This window comes from Rattus norvegicus, chromosome 5 (assembly GCF_036323735.1).
Source record: "Rattus norvegicus strain BN/NHsdMcwi chromosome 5, GRCr8, whole genome shotgun sequence".
NCBI classification, from domain to species: Eukaryota; Metazoa; Chordata; class Mammalia; order Rodentia; family Muridae; genus Rattus; species Rattus norvegicus.
The window spans coordinates 43,740,682-43,754,884 of NC_086023.1; the positions used below are offsets into that span (position 1 = coordinate 43,740,682).

Below are 14,203 nucleotides of genomic sequence, written 5' to 3' on the forward strand. Positions count from 1 at the left end.
TATCTGTAGATGAAATGGAGTGTGAGAATAAAGGAAAGCGCCTCCTTGAAAATGCTTTGAGGTATGGAAAAGGTGGCCAGGGAAGCCACAAAAATTTTTAGAAACTGCAGGTAAAATTCAGAGTTATGTTTTAAAAGCTGAATAGTACAGAGAGTCAGAAACAGTTTCTGAAGCTGAGGGAAGCTGCAGCCACAGGCTATAGAATGGGAGGAGTATTACAATTAGAGGTATATTACAATAGAGCAGAGTTGTAGAAGGGCTTATAGATAGCAGTCTCCTTGTCCATACCTGTATAACAACAGATGGTCACAGGTAAAACTGTTTCTATAGGCCTTAAAAGCTCAGCTTCACACTCCACTACAACCTAGGCCACAGTTTGCTTCTTGGCCAACTTTAGAGAGTATTGGAAAAGCAGATCAATTACTTTAACTTAAATTTTTATCTTGCTTGTTGCTTCAACAATTTTCACATGTGACTAATATTTAAAACAGACCAAGACTGCATTTTTTTTAAATTAAAGATTCTGTAAGAGAAGATTTATCCTTCCATATTCTCTTCTTTTGCATGAATTTCTCCCATTTGGAAGCACTGAGGATAAAACTCTCCATTCTATATTCCCCAAGTTACTTCAACTCTAAGTAAGAGAAAGGAGTGCTCCCACATGGTGCACTTCTCATTTACTTTGCTGAGGACTCAGGTGCCCTGATCTTGCTGTGCTGCCTTTCCTGCAAACAGCTCTCAGTATCTTCCCAGATTATGAAGGTGCTCTGCCTATGTCTACACTCTGGGCAAAAGTGAGGCTCATGGCAAGAGTGAATCCTTCTTCTTCACACAATTGTGCTCTTAAGACAGCTTTAATTAACAATAATAAAGTGGGTAATAAATTGATCCATATACTATAGTTGTGTCTAATTTTGATTGTTTCATAAGTTCAAGAAGACAAACATGGAAGTGAAAATTCCAAATGTACATATACAGTACAAAATATGTGGCTTCATGCTTATCTAACTTTGTGTGTATGTATATATTGAGAAAGAAGAATCAAGGGTGTGAAAGTATTACATTTAAGATCTTTTCACCCAAATTATTATGTGAGAAACATGTATGAGAGAACATTTGTTCTCTTTTTATACTGCTTACTATAAAAATGTAACCTAAAAATAGTAAAAAAAAATTCCCCCAAAAACTAATTAATTTTTTTGGCAGGGCCTCACTATGCAGCTATGGCTGTTCTGGAACTCAAAATGTAGACCAGAATGGCTTCAAATGCATAGAGATCCACCTGTCTCTGCCTCTGAGTGTTTGGATTAAAGCCATGCACCACTAGGCAAACATGAGCCACCAGGCAATCAAAATGAGCAAATTAAACAATATATGTATACCCCAATGAGATTTCTTAGAATAATCACTAATTTATATTTAAAGTATCCTTGGAATTCAACTTAATTTTTCTTTAGGTATAATGAATTACATTTTGTGGATCTAGAGTATCTGAATTTTCATGTATAATGTAATTTATGTATATTAATCAATGTTTTTATGACGAAATGAGTAATGACATGAATGAGTGATAAATATACATTTTAATAGTCATATATGGTAGACAAAGGACATTTCTGTATAGTATTCGAAAAGTTTCCTTAGTCAGTTTTATGTTAGAATATCTCAGCATTAGATGAAAACTACCTGCCATTTCTTATGAAAAAGCACATGTATGTGTATGTCCACAGAAGCTTCTGAAACTCAGGCAGATAGAGTGCCTAGGTAGAGGCTCTAGAGAAGTCTGCAACTTCAGCCAAAGCTCGGCACCACCTGTCTGTATGTCTTGAGCCCTGAATACACTGTTTGTATTTCTAGATGACAGAAATCATAACATAACATTTTGAGATTATACTGTTTATATTTCTAAATGACAGAAATTATAACATTTTGAAATATATAAAGTTCAAATTCAATTTCCTAAATAAAGTTGTATTAAAATTCAGCCATACCCATGAACTTTATTGTCAAAATCTCCAGTTACAGTGGAAGGCAGTCGTGCACACATGACTTAACGCAATGTATTGCGGTGTCAAGTTACAGTAGAGAGAAGCCACACTCATGCACAGCATGCTGGCTGGTTGCAGTGGTGCAGCTATGCTCATGGAGCACTCTTGCTTTGCCTTCATGGCAGCTGCAACATGAGGGTCAGTAGTTATAAGGCCCAAACTATTTAATTGTGGCTCCTCACATGAAATATTTGTTGACTCGTGGTGAATAGTTTCAAAGTATTTTTTGTGCTTTTAATTATAGCCTTCTGGATAGTTGTTAAACTTAAGTTGGACTAGGATTTTAAAGGGTTTTCTTTAAAATAACATTAGACATCATTGACATGGTATTTGTAATGGTATTTAACAGTATCACTTTGACTGAAATTAAGTAGAATAAGTTAAATATCCATTACATCAATATTTTTAAAAAGTTAGAATAACACACGCTCTGATGTTAAGCTTCTTAATTGAGGTCAGAGAGTTTTAAAATTTTTAATCTGGGTCTTCCTGGTTGCTGCCGCTGCAGAGAGCCCGTGGGCAGCACCCCACGAGCGAACCTGAGCCTCGGGACCACAGGTAAGACCAAATTTTCTGCTGCAAGAAAGCTGCCTGGTGAGCTTGGGACACACAGAAGCAGAATTTCTCTAGGACCGGGCACGTTCTGTGTTTACCGGAAGTCCCACACCCGCGGATCCCGGCCCGCAGCAGCTCTCTGCTCCCAGACCCGGTGAGAGAGAGACCCAACCGCCTGGTCAGGTGGGCACTCCTGAGGTTGCAGAGCGGAAGAGACCACCAACACTGCTCACCCCTGCCCACATCCCTGGCCCAAGAGGAAACTGTATAAGGCCTCTGGGCTCCCGTGGGGGAGGGCCCAGGAGCGGCAGGACCCCTGCCAGAGACACCGCCGGACCCTGAAGGAAACAGACCGGATAAACAGTTCTCTGCACCCAAATCCCGTGGGAGGGAGAGCTAAACCTTCAGAGAGGCAGACAAGCCTGGGAAACCAGAAGAGACTGCTCCCTGCACACACATCTCGGACGCCAGAGGAAAAAGCCAAAGACCATCTGGAATCCTGGTGCACTGAAGCTCCCAGAAGGGGCGGCACAGGTCTTCCTGGTTACTGCCGCTGCAGACAGCCCCTGGGCAGCACCCCACGAGCAAACCTGAGCCTCGGGACCACAGGTAAGACCAAATTTTCTGCTGCAAGAAAGCTGCCTGGTGAACTCAAGACACAGGCCCACAGGAACAGCTGAAGACCTGTAGAGAGGAAAAACTACACGCCCGAAAGCAGAACACTCTGTCCCCATAACTGACTGAAAGAGAGGAAAACAGGTCTACAGCACTCCTGACACACAGGCTTATAGGACAGTCTAGCCACTGTCAGAAACAGCAGAACAAAGTAACACTAGAGATAATCTGATGGCGAGAGGCAAGCGCAGGAACCCAAGCAACAGAAACCAAGACTACATGCCATCATCGGAGCCCAATTCTCCCACCAAAACAAACATGGAATATCCAAACACACCAGAAAAGCAAGATCTAGTTTCAAAATCATATTTGATCATGATGCTGGAGGACTTCAAGAAAGACATGAACACACTTAGGGAAACACAGGAAAACATTAATAAACAAGTAGAAGCCTACAGAGAGGAATCGCAAAAATCCCTGAAAGAATTCCAGGAAAACACAATCAAACAGTTGAAGGAATTAAAAATGGAAATAGAAGCAATCAAGAAAGAACACATGGAAACAACCCTGGATATAGAAAACCAAAAGAAGAGACAAGGAGCTGTAGATACAAGCCTCACCAACAGAATTCAAGAGATGGAAGAGAGAATCTCAGGAGCAGAAGATTCCATAGAAATCATTGACTCAACTGTCAAAGATAATGTAAAGCGGAAAAAGGTACTGGTCCAAAACATACAGGAAATCCAGGACTCAAGGAGAAGATCAAACCTAAGGATGATAGGTATAGAAGAGAGTGAAGACTCCCAGCTCAAAGGACCAGTAAATATCTTCAACAAAATCATAGAAGAAAACTTCCCTAACCTAAAAAAAGAGATACCCATAGACATACAAGAAGCCTACAGAACTCCAAATAGATTGGACCAGAAAAGAAACACCTCCCGTCACATAATTGTCAAAACACCAAACGCACAAAATAAAGAAAGAATATTAAAAGCAGTAAGGGAAAAAGGTCAAGTAACATATAAAGGGAGACCTATCAGAATCACACCAGACTTCTCGCCAGAAACTATGAAGGCCAGAAGATCCTGGACTGATGTCATACAGACCCTAAGAGAACACAAATGCCAGCCCAGGTTACTGTATCCAGCAAAACTCTCAATTAACATTGATGGAGAAACCAAGATATTCCATGACAAAACCAAATTTACACAATATCTTTCTACAAATCCAGCACTACAAAGGATAATCAATGGTAAAGCCCAACATAAGGAGGCAAGCTATACCCTAGAAGAAGCAAGAAACTAATCATCTTGGCAACAAAACAAAGAGAATGAAAGCACACAAACATAACCTCACATCCAAATATGAATATAACGGGAAGCAATAATCACTATTCCTTAATATCTCTCAATATCAATGGCCTCAACTCCCCAATAAAAAGACATAGATTAACAAACTGGATACGCAACGAGGACCCTGCATTCTGCTGCCTACAGGAAACACACCTCAGAGACAAAGACAGACACTACCTCAGAGTGAAAGGCTGGAAAACAACTTTCCAAGCAAATGGTCAGAAGAAGCAAGCTGGAGTAGCCATTCTAATATCAAATAAAATCAATTTTCAATTAAAAGTCATCAAAAAAGATAAGGAAGGACACTTCATATTCATCAAAGGAAAAATCAACCAAGATGAACTCTCAATCCTAAATATCTATGCCCCAAATACAAGGGCACCTACATACATAAAAGAAACCTTACTAAAGCTCAAAACACACATTGCACCTCACACAATAATAGTGGGAGATTTCAACACCCCACTCTCATCAATGGACAGATCATGGAAACAGAAATTAAACAGTGATGTCGACAGACTAAGAGAAGTCATGAGCCAAATGGACTTAACGGATATTTATAGAACATTCTATCCTAAAGCAAAAGGATATACCTTCTTCTCAGCTCCTCATGGTACTTTCTCCAAAATTGACCATATAATTGGTCAAAAAACGGGCCTCAACAGGTACAGAAAGATAGAAATAATCCCATGCGTGCTATCGGACCACCACGGCCTAAAACTGGTCTTCAATAACAATAAGGGAAGAATGCCCACATATACGTGGAAATTGAACAATGCTCTACTCAATGATAACCTGCTCAAGGAAGAAATAAAGAAAGAAATTAAAAACTTTTTAGAATTTAATGAAAATGAAGATACAACATACTCAAACTTATGGGACACAATGAAAGCTGTGCTAAGAGGAAAACTCATAGCGCTGAGTGCCTGCAGAAAGAAACAGGAAAGAGCATATGTCAGCAGCTTGACAGCACACCTAAAAGCTCTAGAACAAAAAGAAGCAAATACACCCAGGAGGAGTAGAAGGCAGGAAATAATCAAACTCAGAGCTGAAATCAACCAAGTAGAAACAAAAAGGACCATAGAAAGAATCAACAGAACCAAAAGTTGGTTCTTTGAGAAAATCAACAAGATAGATAAACCCTTAGCCAGACTAACGAGAGGACACAGAGAGTGTGTCCAAATTAACAAAATCAGAAATGAAAAGGGAGACATAACTACAGATTCAGAGGAAATTCAAAAAATCATCAGATCTTACTATAAAAACCTATATTCAACAAAATTTGAAAATCTTAAGGAAATGGACAATTTCCTAGACAGATACCAGGTATCGAAGTTAAATCAGGAACAGATAAACCAGTTAAACAACCCCATAACTCCTAAGGAAATAGAAGCAGTCATTAAAGGTCTCCCAACCAAAAAGAGCCCAGGTCCAGACGGGTTTAGTGCAGAATTCTATCAAACGTTCATAGAAGACCTCATACCAATATTATCCAAACTATTCCACAAAATTGAAACAGATGGAGCCCTACCGAATTCCTTCTACGAAGCCACAATTACTCTCTTATACCTAAACCACACAATGACACAACAAAGAAAGAGAACTTCAGACCAATTTCCCTTATGAATATCGACGCAAAAATACTCAATAAAATTCTGGCAAACCGAATTCAAGAGCACATCAAAACAATCATCCACCATGATCAAGTAGGCTTCATCCCAGGCATGCAGGGATGGTTTAATATACGGAAAACCATCAACGTGATCCATTATATAAACAAACTGAAAGAACAGAACCACATGATCATTTCATTAGATGCTGAGAAAGCATTTGACAAAATTCAACACCCCTTCATGATAAAAGTCCTGGAAAGAATAGGAATTCAAGGCCCATACCTAAACATAGTAAAAGCCATATACAGCAAACCAGTTGCTAACATTAAACTAAATGGAGAGAAACTTGAAGCAATCCCACTAAAATCAGGGACTAGACAAGGCTGCCCACTCTCTCCCTACTTATTCAATATAGTTCTTGAAGTTCTAGCCAGAGCAATCAGACAACAAAAGGAGATCAAAGGGATACAGATCGGAAAAGAAGAGGTCAAAATATCACTATTTGCAGATGACATGATAGTATATTTAAGTGATCCCAAAAGTTCCACCAGAGAACTACTAAAGCTGATAAACAACTTCAGCAAAGTGGCTGGGTATAAAATTAACTCAAATAAATCAGTTCCCTTCCTCTATACAAAAGAGAAACAAGCCGAGAAAGAAATTAGGGAAACGACACCCTTCATAATAGCCCCAAATAATATAAAGTACCTCAGCGTGACTTTAACCAAGCAAGTAAAAGATCTGTACAATAAGAACTTCAAGACACTGAGGAAAGAAATTGAAGAAGACCTCAGAAGATGGAAAGATCTCCCATGCTCATGGATTGGCAGGATTAATATAGTAAAAATGGCCATTTTACCAAAAGCAATCTACAGATTCAATGCAATCCCCATCAAAATACCAATCCAATTCTTCAAAGAGTTAGACAGAACAATTTGCAAATTCATCTGGAATAACAAAAAACCCAGGATAGCTAAAGCTATCCTCAACAATAAAAGGACTTCAGGGGGAATCACTATCCCTGAACTCAAGCAGTATTACAGAGCAATAGTGATAAAAACTGCATGGTATTGGTACAGAGACAGACAGATAGACCAATGGAATAGAATTGAAGACCCAGAAATGAACCCACACACCTATGGTCACTTGATTTTTGACAAAGGAGCCAAAACCATCCAATGGAAAAAAGATAGCATTTTCAGCAAATGGTGCTGGTTCAACTGGAGGGCAACATGTAGAAGAATGCAGATCGATCCATGCTTATCACCCTGTACAAAGCTTAAGTCCAAGTGGATCAAGGACCTCCACATCAAACCAGACACACTCAAACTAATAGAAGAAAAACTAGGGAAGCATCTGGAACACATGGGCACTGGAAAAAATTTCCTGAACAAAACACCAATGGCTTATGCTCTAAGATCAAGAATCGACAAATGGGATCTCATAAAACTGCAAAGCTTCTGTAAGGCAAAGGACACTGTGGTTAGGACAAAACGGCAACCAACAGATTGGGAAAAGATCTTTACCAATCCTACAACAGATAGAGGCCTTATATCCAAAATATACAAAGAACTCAAGAAGTTAGACCGCAGGGAAACAAATAACCCTATTAAAAAATGGGGTTCAGAGCTAAACAAAGAATTCACAGCTGAGGAATGCCGAATGGCTGAGAAACACCTAAAGAAATGTTCAACATCTTTAGTCATAAGGGAAATGCAAATCAAAACAACCCTGAGATTTCACCTCACACCAGTGCGATTGGCTAAGATCAAAAACTCAGGTGACAGCAGATGCTGGCGAGGATGTGGAGAAAGAGGAACACTCCTCCATTGTTGGTGGGATTGCAGACTGGTAAAACCATTCTGGAAATCAGTCTGGAGGTTCCTCAGAAAATTGGACATTGAACTGCCTGAGGATCCAGCTATACCTCTCTTGGGCATATACCCAAAAGATGCCTCAACATATAAAAGAGACACGTGCTCCACTATGTTCATCGCAGCCTTATTTATAATAGCCAGAAAATGGAAAGAACCCAGATGCCCTTCAACAGAGGAATGGATACAGAAAATGTGGTACATCTACACAATGGAATATTACTCAGCTATCAAAAACAACGAGTTTATGAAATTCGTAGGCAAATGGTTGGAATTGGAAAATATCATCCTGAGTGAGCTAACCCAATCACAGAAAGACATACATGGTATGCACTCATTGATAAGTGGCTATTAGCCTAAATGCTTGAATTACCCTAGATCCCTAGAACAAACGAAACTCAAGACGGATGATCAAAATGTGAATGCTTCACTCCTTCTTTAAATGAGGAAAAAGAATACCCTTGGCAGGGAAGGGAGAGGCAAAGATTAAAACAGAGACTGAAGGAACACTCATTCAGAGCCTGCCCCACATGTGGCCCATACATATACAGCCACCCAATTAGACAAGATGGATGAAGCAAAGAAGTGCAGACCGACAGGAGCCGGATGTAGATCGCTCCTGAGAGACACAGCCAGAATACAGCAAATACAGAGGCGAATGCCAGCAGCAAACCACTGAACTGAGAATAGGTCCCCTATTGAAGGAATCAGAGAAAGAACTGAAAGAGCTTGAAGGGGCTCGAGACCCCAAAAGTACAACAATGCCAAGCAACCAGAGCTTCCAGGGACTAAGCCACTACCTAAAGACTATACATGGACTGACCCTGGACTCTGACCCCATAGGTAGCAATGAATATCCTAGTGAGAGCACCAGTGGAAGGGGAAGCCCTGGGTCCTGCTAAGACTGAACCCCCAGTGAACTAGTCTATGGGGGGAGGGCGGCAATGGGGGGAGGGTTGGGAGGGGAACACCCATAAGGAAGGGGATGGGGGAGGGGGATGTTTGCCCGGAAACCGGGAAAGGGAATAACACTCGAAATGTATATAAGAAATACTCAAGTTAATAAAAAAAAATTTTTTTTTAATCTGACCATCAGAAAAGTATTAGATAAAATTAGAGTACAGCTGTTCAAATTAGAAAAGTTTTTGATCAAAGGTTAGAAGCTTCTGTCACAGTATAATTATAAAAATGTTCCCGGAATAAACAAGCATGTGTAATTTAATTGTAGAACTAGAAATCGCTTTAAAAACAGAATCTTAATTTAGACTGCATAGCACCCTAGTGTCAACTGCATTTACATTTTCCCAAGTGACAGTTACATCACATAGCTGCTAAAGAAATGTTAACCTTTATGTGTAGAGAACATGCACATATTAGAAGCATTATTAGTTCTATACTGGCAGGAATTTAACCCTCTGCCCATAGTAGCATCAACTGAATTGCATGTCAGTATAGGATTGCTAACATTTTTTAAGAGTGCTAACACTTCTGACAAGAGTATTAAATCTTTCTTTTTATAGACACAGGACTTTATATCTACCTATAGTCTGTTCATTCATGTATTAACAACTCATCTACTCATCAACTAGATTATGCCAGTGCAGCACTGCAGAAAAACCTGGTTAAGATGTTCATCTCTTTTTAACGTCTAGCGCTGAGGACCACCAGAGGTGCTCTTTGAGCACCAGCCATCCAGTCCAAGAGTTATCCTTGCCCTTCAGTGAGGCCTGTAGACTAATAATGTTAGCATCCCCAGAACCTACTTTGAATGCAAAACTGTCATGAGTGGGGATTGGGCTCATGAGGACTCAACAAGAAGTTGACGGAGTTGGGGGTAAGGTGGGGGGAGTTATTCATTCTGCTAGAGGCAGAGGGGTTTGTTGAAGGGCTAATGTTAACAAGTGAAAAAAGATGAGAGTAAGAGAAGCAAAAAGGATTCTATCCTGTGTCTGGACTGAGTCACGAGGTGGATCATGATATCTTTTTAAAGGAGTATACCTGAGAAACATGCTATTTGAAGCAAAGGGAAGAAATTAGTTGGCTTGTATGAGGTTTGAGAATGCATCAGACAAACAAAGGGAGATGTACAGCTGGGGCCAAAGAGGCAACTGATGGAAATAACGTAAGTTACCAGGGCATATTATTTGGAAGGGGTCTTATGTTGTCCCAGTCAGGATCTCTAGCAGCTTTGCCCTGGATGCCCCCACAGCATCCAATTCATTATTGTTATTCTGAGAAGAGTCCGTAAGTCACAAATAAGCTCACTGTGATCTGATTGGGTAGTGCGTACACTTCTGAGCTGATAATTTTAAGAGGATTCGAGGTACTTTGAGGGAAACATTCCTCATTCACTCCCTATCCTCTGTAAAGGTCCTTCCAGTGGTTACCCAAGTAGCAGACAGGCATATGATATTTATAAGAGCAATGAAATGCAAGCTTAGTTTAACTGATAGCTGATTCCATGCTGCCTGTATTGAAAACCATCAAAATAATCAACGCTTTCCTAAAATGTTCTATAAAAACACATACTTTCAGTATAATAAGTAGAAAATACTTTAGGTTTGCCTAATCCAAATTAAGTCTTTACTCAAAATACTGCTGTGAGCAACCATGTCAGGAATGAGAGGAAATTTTATCAATGAGGTACCATTTCATTAGACAGAACTGGCATTCAGCTAATGTCAGCATGAGACATCTATAGAACCAGAAAGCAGACGTGAGTATACCTTCTCCATCAAGCGATTTGGCTTGTGATTTCAGGCATTTATCTTAACATACATCCTTAGAAATATCTTGTCTGCGATTTGTGTTAAGTTTGCAAGGATTTACACATGACAGTGTTGTAAATCTGAAATAGTGGCCAAAGCCACTCAATGCTTTTTCTTTCATTATAGGTGCAAGAATTACACATTTTATTGATGTTTTAAGCTCCCACATTTCTATACTCCAAAACAGTCAGCATGCTGAGTTTGCCTTCTAATGGATGGCAGGTACCAAAGAAGTATGACTGAAAATGGAGAGAGACGAGCACATTTTGCCTAAATAATGGAATCTTAATGTCAAAAAATAGCACTTCAGATGCAGGGCTTCATATACTTACTTATGTGGGTGGGACACGGAGTCATTTTACTTCTGTCCTTTGGAACAGATTAGGAAATTGCTCAATGCCCACTTTTGGAGAGAATTAAGATTCTTCTAGAAAACAGGCTTCTGGTTACCTTATTTACACAAAGGCTTTAACATGGGGTTCTGTACTTAAACACTTTAACATGTTCTGTATAAGAAATTCAGTCATGAAACATCCCCACAATAACGTTATTCACTCAAATAAATTATACAGAATAAAGACTTGGACTATTTCCCCTTCCCCCCTCTTATGAAAATAAGCATGTCCATGTATTAAGGAAGATCACAAACCCAGAGAGGCAATTCCAGTTATCTGCCACTGTGCTGCATCCATGAGTTTCATCAAAATGAGAAATCTGTAAAACCCAGAAAGAAGAAAGAAGTACCAATCGGCTCTTATTGCTAAGAGTTCACGGTTTGCACACATCCTCCAAGCAAAAGTTTATATTACGAATTTTCTGGAAAGTTTGTAAAACTCTCATTCTTAAATTTTAAAAGCCAAAAAAAAATGCCATATAACCAAACATAAAGGAAGCAGCGGGGAGAAAACTCACTCTTTCTTCAGCTGCTTTTTCCTTTTACTTTACAGTCTAGGAGAACAGATGGTGGGTTCCCTTCTCAATCACAGACAGGTCGACTCCAGAATGAACAGAGTTCTTGTCAGCATTACTTGAGGGCTGCTCCTTGCAGCCTTTCAATTTTGTAGGAAAAAATAAATTCTCTCCTACAACTCTGTGACACGTACCCAAGACTCCTCCTAAGCCAAAAACCACCCGTGGTCCATTCTACTTAAAATCACAAGGAAAAAGTTCCCTTCAGAATATCCTTAAAGGGAAATTTGACTAGTGTTAGCATCTGAAGTATCTGGCAAAGCCACAAAGTTTAAAATATAGAACATTTATGCAGACACACACACCCTTGAGAATTTCCACTGACTAAGTTCAATTAAGGTCATGATTGTAAACAAAGTGTTCTCCGAAAATATGTATTTTGTATTTCCTTAATCGATCCATTTTTGGTTTTGTTTTCTGGTAGCTATGAAACTCCTCCTTTTGGTGGGAAACAACTGAAGTGCAGATCTAGTCTGTTGAGCTGTTCGGGAGGGATGAGGAGAACTCTTACCTTTGGAGTTCTTTGTAGAGCAGCAGATGAGATGTTCTTTCTTGCCGCGATCAGTTCTTTATTGGGAAATGTGAGAACTCTTGAGTGTTGGATTTGAATAAAATAACTCAGGATAGTTACCTGCTTTCTGAACTGTCAGTGTGGTTGGACCTCTGCCTGGGCGCCCTGGCGGACCTTCTGATTGTTATGTCATGATCCACACTGTGTGACTTCATGTGAGCTCAGCTGGTTTCTTGAGATCCTCAAAATATGAAGTGTCCAGAGAAGTCAGATAATGTCAGGAGAGAGGTTTGTTTTTTGAACTAATCCATCCCAAGAATTCTCAGTGGGTCACGCTGACCTATATGACAAATGGGAACTGTTCTTAGAATTTCCATTCGAGACCATTCTTTCAGTTTAGAAGGTTGGAGAAAAGAAGAAATGCTCTGTCTGTCACATCCCCATATTGTTTCCCAACCACACTTACATGTTTGTTGCTTTAAGCCATAAAGGCACATGTAAATATTTCTCGAAATCAGACTCAGCTAAATATAACCAAAGGACTGGGGACTGGGGACAGGAAATATGGGGCCAATTAACTGCTTTTTTTATTCACATGGATTTGTCACATGAAGACAAAACATTAGGATTAGCAAGAACAAAATCTGATCAGCAAATGTGTATCTGCCTTTCACTGGTGATAGAATCGAGTACTGCTAAACTGGCATTTTCTTCCACTTATAAGAAAGGAATCCATCTTGGTGATGTCACAGTGCCTCTCCCCATCAAGTTATGAGGCAACTGACTTCTGGATTTACCCATGCACTTTTCAAAAGGATAGTTTTCAGTCTGATTCAACCTCACTGATCCCCTCAATTTATTTTTTACTTGAACTGCTCCAGCAGAAGGAAGAAGAAAATCTTTAGGGTCATGCAATACGTTGAGTAGAATCTCTGAGAGCACTGTCAGATTCTACAGGAAGTTCTGGCTAGGCCTGTTCTTGAAACCTGCTTCCTTACTTTCCCTAAGTTAGACTTCGGTTTCCTCTCACCTAAGTTAGACTTCCGGTTTCCTCTTTTTTTTCCTGGCGGTTTATTCTTGGTTCCGTGTTTTTCTGTGAATTCCAGTGTTCCTTATGAGACTCTTTACATGTTATGACCAGCAGATCTTTAGTGTTATCTGACATGACTCTAATAGGCACCTTGTGATTTGCTGGAATCTTTGGGGTTTGTAGCCACCGAAGTCCTGAATGAAACCTTTTATCTTCTTAGCCCTAGTCTCTTAGTACATGGCACTGCCATCCACCCATCATCTTAGGTTCCCTCGCCTATACTCCACCCGCCTCTATTTCTAGCCCTTCTGTCAGATGTCATTTAGTAAATGACATTTCTTAGAACATATCATTATCCTTTCATTTTAGTCTCAACCTAACTATATAAATTGCTTTATCAACCATAAGCACTTGCCTCTGCCCTAGTGTGGTTCCTTCTACCCTTTCTTTATATTAATAAAAAGTAACATTTGCTTTAAAATGTGTTATTGATTTATGAAAAATACATGTTGCCTACATTCTGGAAGAAACAGAATTTAAAATTTCTTGCATGCTTAGGAACAGGCATAACCTCAGTATTTACATTTCTCTAGAATTTTGTGTGGATTATGTATAGGGGAAATATTTAGGTATTTGTATAAATAAACACAGCTTCAGAGGTACACACTATACTTAAATAAGAAAAGATCAACTGTAAGCTATACAGAAGAGTTCCCATTGCTAGGTTCACAGATATAAAGGCAAATTAAAGAAAAAGCTTATGTATTAGTTTTCCATTGCTGTAAAAAAAAAGACCATGTCCAAGGCAACCTATAGAGGGAAGAACTTAAAATTCGAGGTGTAAGAGTACATTCCCATCATAGCAGGC

At 39.5% G+C, this 14,203-nt stretch overlaps 1 protein-coding gene across 5 annotated transcripts in view; it reads right to left on the bottom strand.

Moving 5' to 3' along the window:
• The window catches only part of Fhl5 (four and a half LIM domains 5), a 48,864-nt gene extending 36,189 nt beyond the window's left edge, over positions 1-12,675 (bottom strand). Inside the window, exons 1-2 of one of the 5 annotated variants that reach the window (XM_039109426.2) lie at positions 12,426-12,675; positions 11,475-11,539 (exon numbers count right to left, since the gene is read on the bottom strand). The gene's annotated coding sequence lies outside the window, so the exon portion shown is untranslated. Of the gene's footprint in view, positions 1-11,474; positions 11,540-11,737; positions 11,935-12,305 lie in introns of those variants that run through there. The other 4 variants (NM_001013088.1, XM_017593233.3, XM_008763595.4 and 1 more) reach the window with 4 other exon arrangements.
• Between the last annotated feature and the right edge of the window lie 1,528 nt (positions 12,676-14,203).